The following is a 14,204-nucleotide window of genomic DNA, read 5'->3' as shown; positions in this document are numbered from 1 at the left end:
TGGCCATGCTAAATTGCTCATAGTGTCTAGAGATGTGCAAATTAAGTGGATTAGTCACAGGAGATGTTAGGATTACCCAGATAAGGTGGGGGTATAGGTGTGGGTGGGATGCTTCGAAAGGTTGGTGTGGACTTGATGGGTTGAATGGCCTGCATCAGCACCAAAGGGATTCTATGTTTCACACCGCAGGGATTTTATGTTTAAGTGTTTTACCCCCTGTCTCTTGACATTTTACCTAACTAAAAGTAGCTCAGTTTAGAGCAGAATTCAGAAGAGCATTCAGGAAAAATGATAAACTTTTAAGGTGTCCCTGCAGAGATTCCCTTAGATATCTCAAGGCATGTCACTGATTTTGATATGAACATAAAACTATGGGGCTCATAGATAAGGTGAATGCAAGGGTCTTTTCCCTAGGATGGGGGTGTCTAAAACTAGGGGGAATATTTTTCAGGTGTGAGGAGAAAGATTCAAGTAGAACAAGGGGCAGCTTTTTGCACAGACAGTGGTTTGTGTATGGAATGAACTGCAAGAAGAAGTGATGGATTCAGGTACAGTTACAACATTGAAAAGACATTTTGATAAATTCATGAATCGGAAGGTTTAGAGGGATATGGACAAAGCACAGGCAGGTGGGACTAGATTAGTTGGAGTACATGATTGGCATGGACTGGCTAGACTGAAGGGTCTGTCTCCATGCTGCATGATTCTACAGCTATATGTTTGCAAAAGCCAAATGTTTCAGATCAGTTGTTTGGGGGGTGGGTGGTTGCATGCAGGAGGGTTATTGGCAACCCATTTCATTATTAAAATAATCATCTGTTGTGAGAGTCTGTCATCAGATTTGCTTTCCATATGACATCCAAGGTGTGAGCAGCTGTCAATTTAAATGCCTCTATTACTTTTCAGGGTCCAAGAATGGGTATCTTTATGTGACTATTCAAGAAGGCAGCTCGCTTTTACCTCTCCAGAATGAGGGATGTGCTTAGCTTTCTAGTCAATATCTCAATAAATAAATATGAAATTTAGCTCAAGATAAAATTGGGACAAATTAGCTGGAAATTCATGCCATGGTGATGATGTAATTAAAGCTGTACACCATTACGATATCCAAACATTTCAGCTAATACTGCAATTGGGGAGTTAGGCCATAAAGAGTTGCATTGTGCATAACTTATAGAACCATAGAGACAGAAGTCAGCCATTCAGCCCCTTGAGCCTGTTCTACATTCAATGGAGTCATGGCTGACCTGTGACCTAAATCTATACGACTGTCTTTGACCCATATGCCTTAATAACTTTGCTTAATAAAATTCTATCTCAGATTTGATGTGCTGTTGGACTGGGGTGGACAAGGTTGAAAGGGGCTGAGATCTGAAAGCTTGCATTTTCAAATAAGCCTGCAGGACTATAATCTGGTGTCATGTGATTTTTGATCTTATCTCAGATTTAAAATTAACAACTGATTAAGAATCCACTCTCAGTTCTAAACCTCTATCACGCATGGTGTGTAGAAGTGCTTCCTAACAATGTCCCTGAACACTTTGGGCCTTAATACTTACGCTTTGTCTCCTAGTTTTAAAATCCTCAGCCAGTGGAAATAGTTTATCTAGACTGTCTTTCCCTGCTAATAACTTGAAGATTTCAATCAGATAATCTTCTAAATTCGAGAGAAAACAGGCCCAATTTGTGTAATAACATTGTGTAGACCTGGATGAACACAGCAGGCCAAGCAGCATCAGAGGAGCAGGAAGGCTGACGTTTTGGGCCTAGATCCTTCTTCAGAAAAAATTTCTGAGGGGATTGTGGAGGCATTTGTGGAGATCTTTCAGGAATGCCTGGAGTCAGGGAGTGTCCCAGAAGACTGGAAAATGCCTAATCCAACATCCCTGTTTAATAAAGGAGGAAGGCAGATGACAAGAAGCTATAGGCCAGTTAGCTAAACCTCAGTTGATGGTAAGCTTTGAGAGTCCATTATTAAGGATGAGATTACTGAGTACTTGGAAGTTGCATGATAAAATAGGGCTGAGTCAGCATGGCTCTATCTTTGAGTTGATAACGCACAAGTTAAATAAAGGGGAGCCAGTGGATATGTTCAATTTAGATTTCCAGAAGGCCTTTGAACTGCACAGGAGGCTACTAAATATGATAAGAGCTCATAATGTTAGAGGTAAAATACTGGCATGGGCAGAAGATTGGTTGACTGGCAGAAGGCAGGGAGTGGGAATAAAGGGGTCTTTTTCAGGCTGGCAGCTGGTGATTAGTAGTGTTCCATAGGGGTCAATATTGGGACCATAACTAAGCATGTTATACTTTAACAATTGGGACAAAGGAACTGAGGGCATTATTGCCAAGTTTGCAGATGACAAAAAGATAGGTGGAGGTACGGTAGCATTGAGGAAGCAGGGAAGCTGTAGAAGGACTTATGCAGGCCAGGAGAGTGAGCAAAGAAATGGCAGATGCAATACGATATGGGAAAGGGCAGAGTTATGCACTTTACAATGTTAGCATTCATTTCAAGAGGGCTAGAATACAAGCGCAGAGATGTACAGCTGAGGCTGTATAAAATAATGGTCAGGCCACATTTGGAATACCGTGAGCAGTTCTCGGCCCTGTATCTAAGGAAAGATGTGTTGGCTTTGGAGGAGCCAGAGGAAGTTTACAAGAATGATCTTGGGGATGAAGGGCTTGATATATGAAAACAGTCGAGGACAGTGGGTCTGTATTTGATGGAGTTTGGAAGGATGGGAAGAGATCTCAATGAAACTCACAGAATACTGAGGCCTGGAAAGAGTGGATGTGGAGAAGATGTTTCCATTAGTAACAGAGCTTGGGACCCAAGGGCACAGACTCAGAATGAAAGGATGACTCTTCAAAATTGAGTTCAGGAGAAATTTCTTCAGCCAGAGACTCGTGAATCTGTGAAACTCATTGCTATATAAGTGTGTGAAGACCACATCATTGAGTGTATTTAGACAGAGATAGCTAGGTTCTAGGGGATCAAAGGTTGTCGGAGAATGGGGTTGAGAAACACATCAGCCATGGTCAACTAGTGGAGCAGACTCAATGAGTTGAATGGCCTAATTCTACATTTTATGGTCTTATGGTACATTTTTGCCACTATATCTATAGCCTGAATTAAACCAACAAAAATCGATTCAAAACATAACCCTGTTTCTCTATCCATAAATGCTGCCAGACTTGCAGGTTTTTGATAGCATCTTTATGCTTTTCTTTCATATTTTCATCATCTGCAGTTTTACAAAATTTCATTATTAGTCTTATTTTAGTCCAACTATTGTCAATGGTGGATTTGTCAGGCACTCAGACTGAAAAATAATGGCTTATTTATGGTCCACACTCAACTTTCGGCTGGAAGGCCAATGAAAGGACTATTAAGGCTATGAAATGTCACTCCATCAGTCCTAAACAATTTCTCAATATTTTCTTTTCCAAATCCCACATAGAGTCTGAGTGAGCAACATTCCCACTTCTAACCTTATGATGGAGGGTAGGTCATCGATGAAGCAACTGAAGACGGTTGGGCCTAGGACACTAACTTGAAGAACTCCTGCAGCGATGTCATGGAGTTCAGATGACTGACTTCCAAAAACCACAACTGTCTTGCTACATGCCAGCAGAGAGTTTGCCTCCGATTCCCATTGATTAATAAAGTGCACACCATAGGTACTTGGACAGGCCAAGTGTAATCCTACACTATACCTAATAAAGATTGGAGGTGTCTGCGCTGCACACACTTGGTCTGCAATTTACACTCACCTTTACACATGTGAGGATTCCAACGAATAGGATCCTGCTCACCTGGGTGGAATCTTCCTGGAACATAAGACATTTGCAGGGGACAGGAGGCAAGGAAACCAGAGATCAGATGACGGATCAGCTGTTTGGATAATAGTAATACCACTCAGGACCTATATATACACACAACACACACACACACACACACACACACACACACATGTAAATGCACACACATGTACAGGCAAACATACACTCATACATACGCACACTTCATCTGCCACTTGTACTGAAATGGATTAGGAATCTGGAACAATTTTCTGGAAAATTGATCACTACAGTGATACAAACAGAAAGAAGCAAAAACAGAACTTAAACAAGCAGTTAAGTGATTCAGCTCAGCAGAGACAATAAGGAACAATGAAAGTACAACATCTACAAGGTGCAATAAAAAGGCAGCAATAACCAGGAGCATCTCAGCAATACACAGCTATAATCATGAGTCAATGCTAGAGGAAATGATTGCTGTCATCCATTAGCCTGTCAGCTGGTATTAAGCTGGCAGGATGATAAATGTCTTATTGCTGACAGGTCAGTGAGCACAGGACTGTGTAATGCATCGTCCATGGTTATAATCTTGATGGTTATTGAAGATGTGATTGGTAAAGATGCCAGGCTGGTGATACGGAGAACATATGGCAATGTGTCTGCAGGATCTAGCACTTTGCAGCTTGGAGTTGAATCTTAGGCTTAGCATCTCTCCTGCTTTGCTCTGACTGTAGCTCTTGATCTTATTGAGGTGCCTTGATAAAACCCTTGATATGTTTGTGTTAGAATTTGCTTTATTGTTATATGTACTCACATGACTAAAATGAAAATTTACAAGTCACCATTTACAGTGCCAACTTAAGTACACAGGTAATTAAGTACAGATTAGTAATTACAAACTCTTAGGGAAAAGAAATTTCAAAAAATAAAGAAATAGAAGAAAATAATAGTCCTTCCAACCCAATCCACACCAGCACCTAGCCTCCAGACCACACTCACACATACACACACTTCATCTGCCACTTGTACTGAAATGGATTAGAAAAGAAAAGACTGTGACCAGCGGTGTGCCATAAGGATCGGTGCTGGGTCCACTGCTTTTCATTACTCATATAAATGATTTGGATGTGAGCATAGGAGGTATGTTCAGGGGACATCAAAATTGAAGATGTAGTAGTCAGCAAAGAAGGTTACACTGGTGTACAGTGGGATCTTGATCAGATGGGCCAGTAGGCGAGGAGTGGCAGATGGAGTTTAATTTAGATATATGTGAGGTGCTGCATTTTGGAAAGGCAAATCAGGGCAGGACTTATACACTTAATAGTAAGGTGTTGTGGTATTGCTGAACAGAGACCTTGGGATGCAGGTTTATACCTCCTTGAGAGTAGAGTCGCAGATAGATAAGCTAGGGAAGAAAGCATTCAGTATGCTTGCCTTTATTGGTCAGTGCATTGATTATAGGAGTTGGGAGGTCTTGTTGCAGCTGCACAAGATGTTGGTTAGGCCACTTTTGGAATACTGCATGCAATTCTAGTCTCCGTGCTATAGGAATGATGTTGCTGAACTTGAAAGGGTTCAGAAAAGATTTAAAAGGACGTTGCGAGGGTTGGAGGGTTTGAGCAACAGAGAGAGGCTGCATAGACTGGGGCTACTTTCACTGGAGATCAGAGGCTGAGTGGTGACATTATAGAAGTTTATAAAATCATGAGAAGCATGGATTGGGTAAATAGACAAAGTCTTTTCCCTGGGGTGGGGGAGTCCAAAACTAGAGGGCATAGGTTTAAGGTAAGGGGGTAGATTTAAACGGGATCTAAGTAACAACTTTTTCAAATGGAGGGTGATATATGTATGGAATTATCTGCCAGAGGAAGTGGTAGAGGCTGGTACAATTACAACATGTAAAAGGCATCTGGGTGGGTATATGAATAGGAAGGGTCTGGAGGGATATGGGTCAAATGCTGGCAAATGGGACTACATTCATTTTCGACATATTGTCAGCATGGATGAGTTGGACCAAAGGGCCTGTTTCCATGCCGTACATCTCTATGACTCTATGATTTCAACTGGACAGACCAGATGAACTCCAGTACAAGGGTACTATTTCGCTGTCAACTTGAAAGACAATGAACTGCACACTGAGAGATGTTCCTTATGTCGCCTACTGCGAACTGAAAGAATCCCATGGCATGAATGTTCAAAATAACAATGACATGCAACAGCAGTGCATTCTGTGACCTGGATTCGAGGCTTGAGTTCTAACTTTAGCAAGTCACATAGTTCACTGATAAATTCCTTGATGAAGCGAACGTGTTTGAGAAGTTGCTCCTTGGTCAGTAAGGAGAAAAGTCGATTTGATTGGAGACATTGTCTGCGTGAGACTGAGACAAAGGCTGAGTGATAGTATCTGGAAATGTGGTTCAAAATGGGAATTCAAGCCAGAGTGGGGAAACATGGAAGTGAGGATTATCAGAGTTAATGGGAACTGCAGATGCTGGAGAATCCAAGGTAACAAAGTGTGAAGCTGGATGAATACAGCAGGCCAAGCAGCATCTCAGGAGCACAAAAGCTGGCGTTTCGGGCCTAGACCCTTCTCTGATGAAGGATCTAGGCCTGAAACGTCAGCTTTTGTGCTCCTGAGATGCTGCTTGGCCTGCTGTGTTCATCCAGCTTCACACTTTGTTATCTTAGTGAGGATTATCTACTTAGCTACGATCTTATCGATAGTGGAGTAAACTTGATGAATTGAAAGACCTACTTCTTCTCATGGACGTTGCTGATTATTAATCTGAGCTTCTCACAGTACTGGCTAGACAACCCATATCCAAGTTTTAGAGCTCCCAGGCTTCCTGGAGGGTTTTCAATTCCATTACATGCATATTATTCAACTTTGTGAGAAAATGAGATGCAGTTATGATCCTATGTCTAAAATTTTTGAGTGATTAATTAATTACAATGTTGCTTCTCCATGTGTTACCAGTTGTTTGGGAATACATACTTACATCTAAAAATTATATGGGAAATACTGGAACATTTTGCACTATTTGAACATTCTCTAGTTTGAAAAAGTGTTTATACAAGCTGAAGCCAATGTATGCTGTAAGCCATCAAATTCTGTGAAAATCAGGTGACTCAAAGAAACAGCTACGCAAAGTTTTAACGAGCTAAGAGATGTGTTTATTGACTTAGTTACTGGAAAAAAAGATCTTTGAGAGGACTAGGGGCCTATTTGCTTGAAGTTGCCCAGCAACCCTCAATGGACTTTGGGGTTCTTTTCTCCAAACCAAAGGAGTTAGAATAAAGAAGGCAGGCTTGATGCAACAGGCTTCTCCTGAAATTCTGTGCTCAATAGAAGTTTCTGGAAACCAATTCAGTTTCCAAATGCAACCATTTTATCGAGCTGGAAGTTATGGACCAAAACCAATTCTCAGAGACTCAAGTTCAAGTTGATCTGACTCAGAAAATGACATCTACAATCAATCTACAGTTGTCGCCAATTCAGCTCAATTAAAGGAAATCTAGCAGATGGAAGAAATTATCACATTTTATCCTTTGTTTCCAAACTCTTGCCCCTTAGTTTTTATTTGTTTTTGCCTTCTTGAAATTTTAGGGTTTTGGTTTGTGATCGGTAATTTGGTGATTTTCAGGTGGTTTGAATCACCGCCAGATCCCTGGTTCTGACACGAGACTTATTTCGGAATGTGAAATGAAGAAGGCAGCAGATAGGTATTTCAGGGCTAAAGAATCTCTGCGTTTACTAAACACAAAAGGCAAGTATAATGTAAGAAATAAAGGCAATTGTAATAAGCAGTGAAATTGACATAATCAACTCTACAGAAGACAGTAATTAAATACACTATTAAACCAAATACAGGTTAAACACTATTAAAACTAAACAGCAGTGTTAATCATAGAAAACTTTAATCAGGCTTCCTACCCTTGGCGTTCCCTGCACTGTCACCACCTACCTTCACCTCCCTAAGTTGGAAACTTGGGGCCTCAGGGGTTTAAACTCACCACTGGGAAAAAAATGCAATTTTGAAGTACAGCTGGCTGTTGCCACTTGCCATACCCAATGCTTCAATGATGACTTTGGACTGTGTAGGCCTTCAGTGTGGGTTGAGTCCGCTGACGTGGGAGGACAGGTATTGGATTTATCAGTTGAGTACTAGGATTCCTTACTTTCTGGTGGTTGTGTGTGCTGGATCTCACAAATTTGATGGAGTTGTTTGAGGAAGTTATCAAAAAGGTTGATGATGGCAGAGCAGTCGACGTTGTTTATTTGGATTTAAGTTAGGCCTTTGACAACGCAAGGTAGACTACTTAGTAAAGTTAGATCACATGGAATTCAGGATGTGCTTGCCAATTGTATACATAATCGGCTTAATGGCAGGAATCAGGGAATCATGGTGGAGGGTTGGTTTTTGAACTGGAAGCCTATGACCAGCAGTGTTGCACATGGATTAGTGCTGAATTCTCTTTTGTTTGTCATTTATATAAATGATTTAGCTGAGAATATAGAAGGCATGGTTAGTGAGTTTGCGAATAACACCATAGCTGGTGACATTGTAGACAGTGAAGAAGGTTTGCTAAGATCACCAAGGGATCTTGATCAAACGGGTCAATGGGCTGAAAAGTGGCAGTTGGATTTTAACCTGACAAATGCGAGTAATTGCATTTTGGTACAACAAACAAGGGTAGGGGTTATAAAATTAATGGTAGGTCCTTGGGTTATAGAAAAGAGGGACCAAGGGTGCAGGTACATAATTCCTTATAGTTTGCATCACATATAGACAGGATGGTTAAAAACACATTTGGCGCACTTGTCTTCATTGCTCAGTCCTTTTGAGTATAGATGTTGGGATGTTATGTTGGGGTTGTACACTACATTGGTGAAGCCTCTTCTGGTATACTGTGTCCTGTTCTGGTAGCCCAGTTATAGGAAGGATATTATCAAGCTGGAGAGGGTTCAGAAGAGATTTACCAGGATGCTGCTGGGTATGGAAGGTTTGAGATTTAAAGAAAGGCTATATAGGCTAAGACTTTTTCCACTGGAGTATGGGAGGCTGACACGTGACATGATAGAAGTTTATACAATAATGAGAGATATAGATAGAGTTGATGGTAGCTGTCTTTTCTCTAAGCTGGGGAATTTCAAGACTAGGGGACACATTTTTAAGGCAAGGGGAGAGAGATTTTACAAAGGCATAGAGGCAATTTTTTTATACAGAGGGTTGTTCACGTGTGGAATGAACTTCCTGATGAAGTGGTGGATGCAGGTACAATTACAACGTTTAAAAAGCCATTTGGATGGACATTTGAATAGGAAAGATTTGGAGGGATATCAGTCAGGAGCAGGCAGCTGGGACTATTTTACCAAGGGATTATGTTTGGCATGGACTGGTTGGACCAAAAGGTCTGTTTCTATGCTCTATAACTATATAACTCTATAATTCTCTGACTCAGAATGTTTCTGAGACTTTGTGGTGTCAGTCAGGACAGTGGTTTTGGAGGTTGTTGGCACTTAGGTCTGCTGGTTGTAGTTGGTAGCTGTCAGTGGGCTCAGAACAGGCCTGTGTTAGAAGGTTTCAGAAATGCTGTCAGAATCCCTCTTCCAGAGAGACCTCTTGGAAATTGCTGCCAGAATTACCTGTTGGAATTCTTCTGCTGGAGATCATTGTTTAGAACACCCCCTGGGGAATAGCCGCTAGGGGAATTGTTCTCAGGATGATAGCTGCCTGGGATCTCTCTTCAGGAGATAGCTGTAGGGATAGCTCTCGGGCACATAGCTTGTTAGGATGCCTCTTCTGGACTTTAGCATGAGGATAACTCTCAAGGAGATAGCTCTGTCTCAGGTGAGATAGGGACTTGCAATTATACTAAATCTGCACTTGCCATTATGTCACTGGTGAACACAGTTGGCTTCCCAGCAGCTAACAAGTATGTGCAATTATATTTTGATCGAAGTTGTCCGATATCTATATATGTTGCATAATACTTTGGCTGTAAAAGTTAGTTCCAGTCTGGAGTGTGAGGTCTGATCGATTGTTCTTTTAGGATGCAGGTGTAAGTTAGAATTCTGAGTAATACAATGGTTCAGGCAATTATTTCTGTGAATGTGAATTTTTTCCAGAGCTCAGCCCAGCCACCCCTTTCTTTGAAAAGTTTTTGACAATCCAAGTATTGCAGAAAATGTGAATTTTTGCTCACTCCTACATAATAAATCATAATTTCTGGATAAGCTTGTCCTGTTTATGTTGTATGAGTATGTCTGTGTGTGTGTGGGATTAAGGCATAGAGTTTTAATTCTGGATCAGAGCCAAGGTATTATCTAGAGTTTGCCACTTGCTTTAAGAGTAAGTTTTGTTCATTAAAAAAACTGATTATTTTAAGATTATTAAAGAAGCCTAATTCTTGTAGCCTGGACGGTAATATTTAAAGAGAAGCAATTGGTCATTTTGATAACTGAATCAACACATTTACACTGACAGTGGGTCTGGTGGAATAATGGGAATTGACTTTCAGCACATTCATCAGGTCACATTCATAATAAGCTGTTTAATAATTCTTGAAGTACAATTTTACTACCTCTTTGGTGGCTCTTGATCGCCTATTTGCCTTGCTTCTGTTTCTCTCATTTGCTTAATGGTACATACACAAGCATTTAAATTTCAATTCGCTGCTCCATCATGAATGTGAAAGTAAAATACCTAAGCAAAGGTGTATGTTTTAAGTAATTTTATGAATGTATGTGAATAGATATTTTGTGCATACTTTGTGTCAGTGCTTTAACAGACCAGGAGTTCTACACCCAAGTCGTATTCTCATCTCTCATTCACAAAGCCCTAGTCTCACTCCAGGATGCAAGATCAAAAATCAAAAATCAAAAATATCAAAAATGACACTCCTTGATGTGACCAAAAGTGCTACAATGCTGCTGGAAGAGCTGCCTTTAGAATCAGACGTTAAACTAAGATCCTATCAGCTTGCTCAGATGGATGCAAGATATGCCACGTTCTATTTTAAAGAATAGGTTGGTTATTGACAATTTTCTATCCAATATTTATCCATCAATCAATGTCACAAGAAAGAAAGTTATTTGCTATGACAGCTGTCACTTTGCTGTTGGTGGGACCTTGCTGTTTGCAAATTGGCTGCTGCATTTCCTTCAATACAACAGCAACTAAATTTCAAAGGAAGTTCATTGTGTGCAACGTGCTTTGAGCTGCCTATGGTTGCAAGCCGCATTATGTATATCTTTTCTTTCTTAATTTTGGATCGCTTTCACATCTGAGAGAGCAATGAAAGTGGCCCAGAATCTGACAATATTCATTTGGGGTTTAACAGTAATTTGTGGGAATTCTAAGGGTCTGGGAAAACAAGAAGGTGGTGGTCAGGGTCAGGAAACACTGAAGAGGGAGGTTGTGCGAACACAAGCAGGCCCTGAGAGTCCTATAGGAAATTGCAATTGCAGAGTAAAATGATCCCAAGATTGGCCTCTATTTGAAGTGGAGTTGAATGGGTGGCAGCAGAGGAAGGGAGACTTGGTCTAATCTGAGGGCGGGAGCTCATTGGAATATAATTGTCAGGTTCTAGATGCAAATCAAGTATCTCCGAGAAAACCAAGATAACAAAGTGTGAAGCTGGCTGAACACAGCAGGCCAAGCAGCATCTCAGGAGCACAAAAGTTGACGTTTCTGGCCAAGACCCTTCATCAGACCCTCGCTGATGAAGGGTCTAGGCCCGAAACGTCAGCTTTTGTGCTCCTGAGATGCTGCTTGGCCTGCTGTGTTCAGCCAGCTTCACACTTTGTTATCTTGGATTCTCCTGCATCTGCAGTTCCCATTATCTCTCTCCAAGAAAACCAATGCTTTTGGGTCAACTCCATATTAGGCAGCCTGGAAGGCCCTCAAGCCATTGGATGGTTAATGCATGGTTTGTGGAGGAGATCAACTTCAGACAATGGGGAAATCAGAATAACAGCAGAGCAGGATGATTTTACAGAGGTTGGAGAATAACACATACCACCCTTAGAATCACAAGAATGCTCATAAATTTTTGATAGTTTCCTGGTCACAGCATGTCCAGTGCTAACTCTTCCAAACTAATGTTCTGTAATGGCAAACCATATCCTATGCACATCATAATACCCCAATTGTAGATTTAATAGGCATACCTGATTCTCCAGTTGCTCAGTGACGTGCCCAGCGAAAAGATTGTAGCAGCCACCGTGATAGTGGCAATAATTGTCCTTGCCATTTTTAATTCCGGGGAATGGGAAAACTCAAGATTGACCTCCCTCACTGCTGTTTACATGAGTCATTACCTAAATGATGGATCAGAAAAGGATCATTGTTTATAATTAATAGTGAAATTTCCTTGAAGTAGCACCTAAAGAGCGTCACTAAACTGACAACCCTCACAGGATAAAAGGAACTTCAATTCCTACTGAATCGCGTTAGGAAACCGTAAGCTGTACATGCTCAGAAAGTATCAATTTCATGTCTGAAACTCTACCAACACATACAATGCACAATTGTGATGAGTACCTCTTAAATAGTACTGGAAATGCAATGTTTCAGTGTATTATCCAATTTTGAGAGACAAATGGAAACTTGAGAAAAAGCCTTAGTCAAAATGTAAATGCAATCATGTCATTATGAAATTTGTGCTTTCCTATGATTGGAATCCTTAGCTACAATGGAAGAGTGTACCACCAACAAGCTCACATTCATGTCCCATTCATACTGGTTTCTGGACTGCTTCCATTTGTTCAGTGCATTTCTTGGGGCATTGCTTGTTTTTACAGCAAACGAAAAGAGACAACGTATTTAAAGTTTATGTAGGTGACGTGTAAGATTCTGGTTTGCACTCAGTAATTTGTTGATTTTAGTTGGTTCAAATCACCCCCAGATTCCTGGTTCTAGACACTGGACATATTTAGGAATGTGAAATGAACAAGGTAATTGACTGGTGTTTCAGGACAGGTGGATTTATTTGAATGCAAGAAAAAGTAAGTATAATACCAGAAAGGAGACAGCAAGACCTGCAGATTCTGGAGTCAGAATCAATACAGTGTGGAGCTGGAGGAACACAGCAGGTCAGGCAGCATCAGAGGGGCAGGAAAGTTCATGTTTCAGGTTTACACCCTTCAATCAGCATAAACAGTCTGGGGCCAGTACAGATACCAAACATTCAACTTCAATCAAAAACCATTTCACATACTCTTGACAATCGGAAGCCAATCAACTTCAAAAGAAAACACCAGGAACACAATAGACAACTCCGATTTGAGGGGAGATAACCACACAGACAGTCTGTATAACTGCTAGCCCTGATCTGATCGGAGGTGAGAGCCTTTTACAACAACAAGGTTCTGAAGAAGGGTCTAGGCCCGAAACGTCAGCTTTCCTGCTCCTCTGATGCTGCTTGGCCTGTTGTGTTCATCCAGCTCTAAGCATTGTTATCTCAGATTCTCCATCATCTGCAGTTCCTACTATCTCTGAAGTTTCTGCACCAACAGCTTTCCCACAGAATATCCTGATGAAGGATGTAAACCCGTAATATCGACTTTCCTGCTCCTCTGAAGCTGCCTGACCTGCTGTGTTCTTCCAGCCCCACACTGTATTAACTATAATATGAGAAACATGGGTAATAACACTAAGCAGTGAAATTAACATTATCAATTATACTGAGGACAGTAATAAAATAAATTAAACACAGATTAAGCACTATTAAAAAAAAACATCAGTTTCACTCACAGAAACTACTCAGGCTTCCTAACCTTGGGGTTCCAGGTACAGGCACTTCCCATCTCTCACTCCCTGCTAGCCACGTCGGAACAGGAGTTTCACTCACCAATGATGAAAATATAGTATAATTGTGCACCTGGTTGCTGAGGTTCTCGCAGTTGGATCCCTTGATCAGAACAGGTCCATGTCTAAAAGCTCTTGTTCGAATAATTTGAATAATGGTTCCATGCAGCCATCTCTGTGTTTGTATATTTTTCCCAGAGCTAAGCCCTGGTGAACCCTTTACTTTTAAAAAGTTTTGAGAAGTCTAGAGCTTGGTTCAGTATTTTAGATGATGGGGGACTTTTGCTCAATCTTACACATGGGAGTTCATAAAAATTGTTTTGTGGCATTTGGGCATCACCATCAAGGCCAACATCGGTTGGCTATCACCAATTGCTTTTGAACTTAATAGCTTGGTAGCCATTTCAGAGGGCAGTTAAGAGTCAACTACATTGCAATAGGCCTGGAGACACATGTTGGCCAGACTGGGTAAGATTTCCTTCCCTAATGGGCATTAGTTACCCATATGTTGCTTTACAACAATCAATGATAGTTGTTACATTGTTACAGAGGTTAACATTATATTTCAGATATTTTGTTAATCAACTG

At 40.9% G+C, this 14,204-nt stretch overlaps 1 protein-coding gene across 9 annotated transcripts in view; it reads right to left on the bottom strand.

Moving 5' to 3' along the window:
* LOC125463560 (myosin-1B-like) overlaps positions 1-14,204 on the bottom strand; it is a 104,390-nt gene that overhangs the window by 40,179 nt on the left and 50,007 nt on the right. For all 9 annotated transcript variants that reach the window (XM_048554931.2, XM_048554940.1, XM_048554938.1 and 6 more), the window contains 2 exons: positions 11,978-12,127; positions 3,778-3,834 (listed from right to left, as the gene is read on the bottom strand). The gene's annotated coding sequence lies outside the window, so the exon portion shown is untranslated. The remainder of the gene's footprint in view (positions 1-3,777; positions 3,835-11,977; positions 12,128-14,204) is intronic.

The sequence above is a fragment of the Stegostoma tigrinum genome, chromosome 22 (genome assembly GCF_030684315.1).
Source record: "Stegostoma tigrinum isolate sSteTig4 chromosome 22, sSteTig4.hap1, whole genome shotgun sequence".
Lineage (NCBI taxonomy): Eukaryota > Metazoa > Chordata > Chondrichthyes > Orectolobiformes > Stegostomatidae > Stegostoma > Stegostoma tigrinum.
This window is presented reverse-complemented; position numbering and strand designations above follow the sequence as displayed.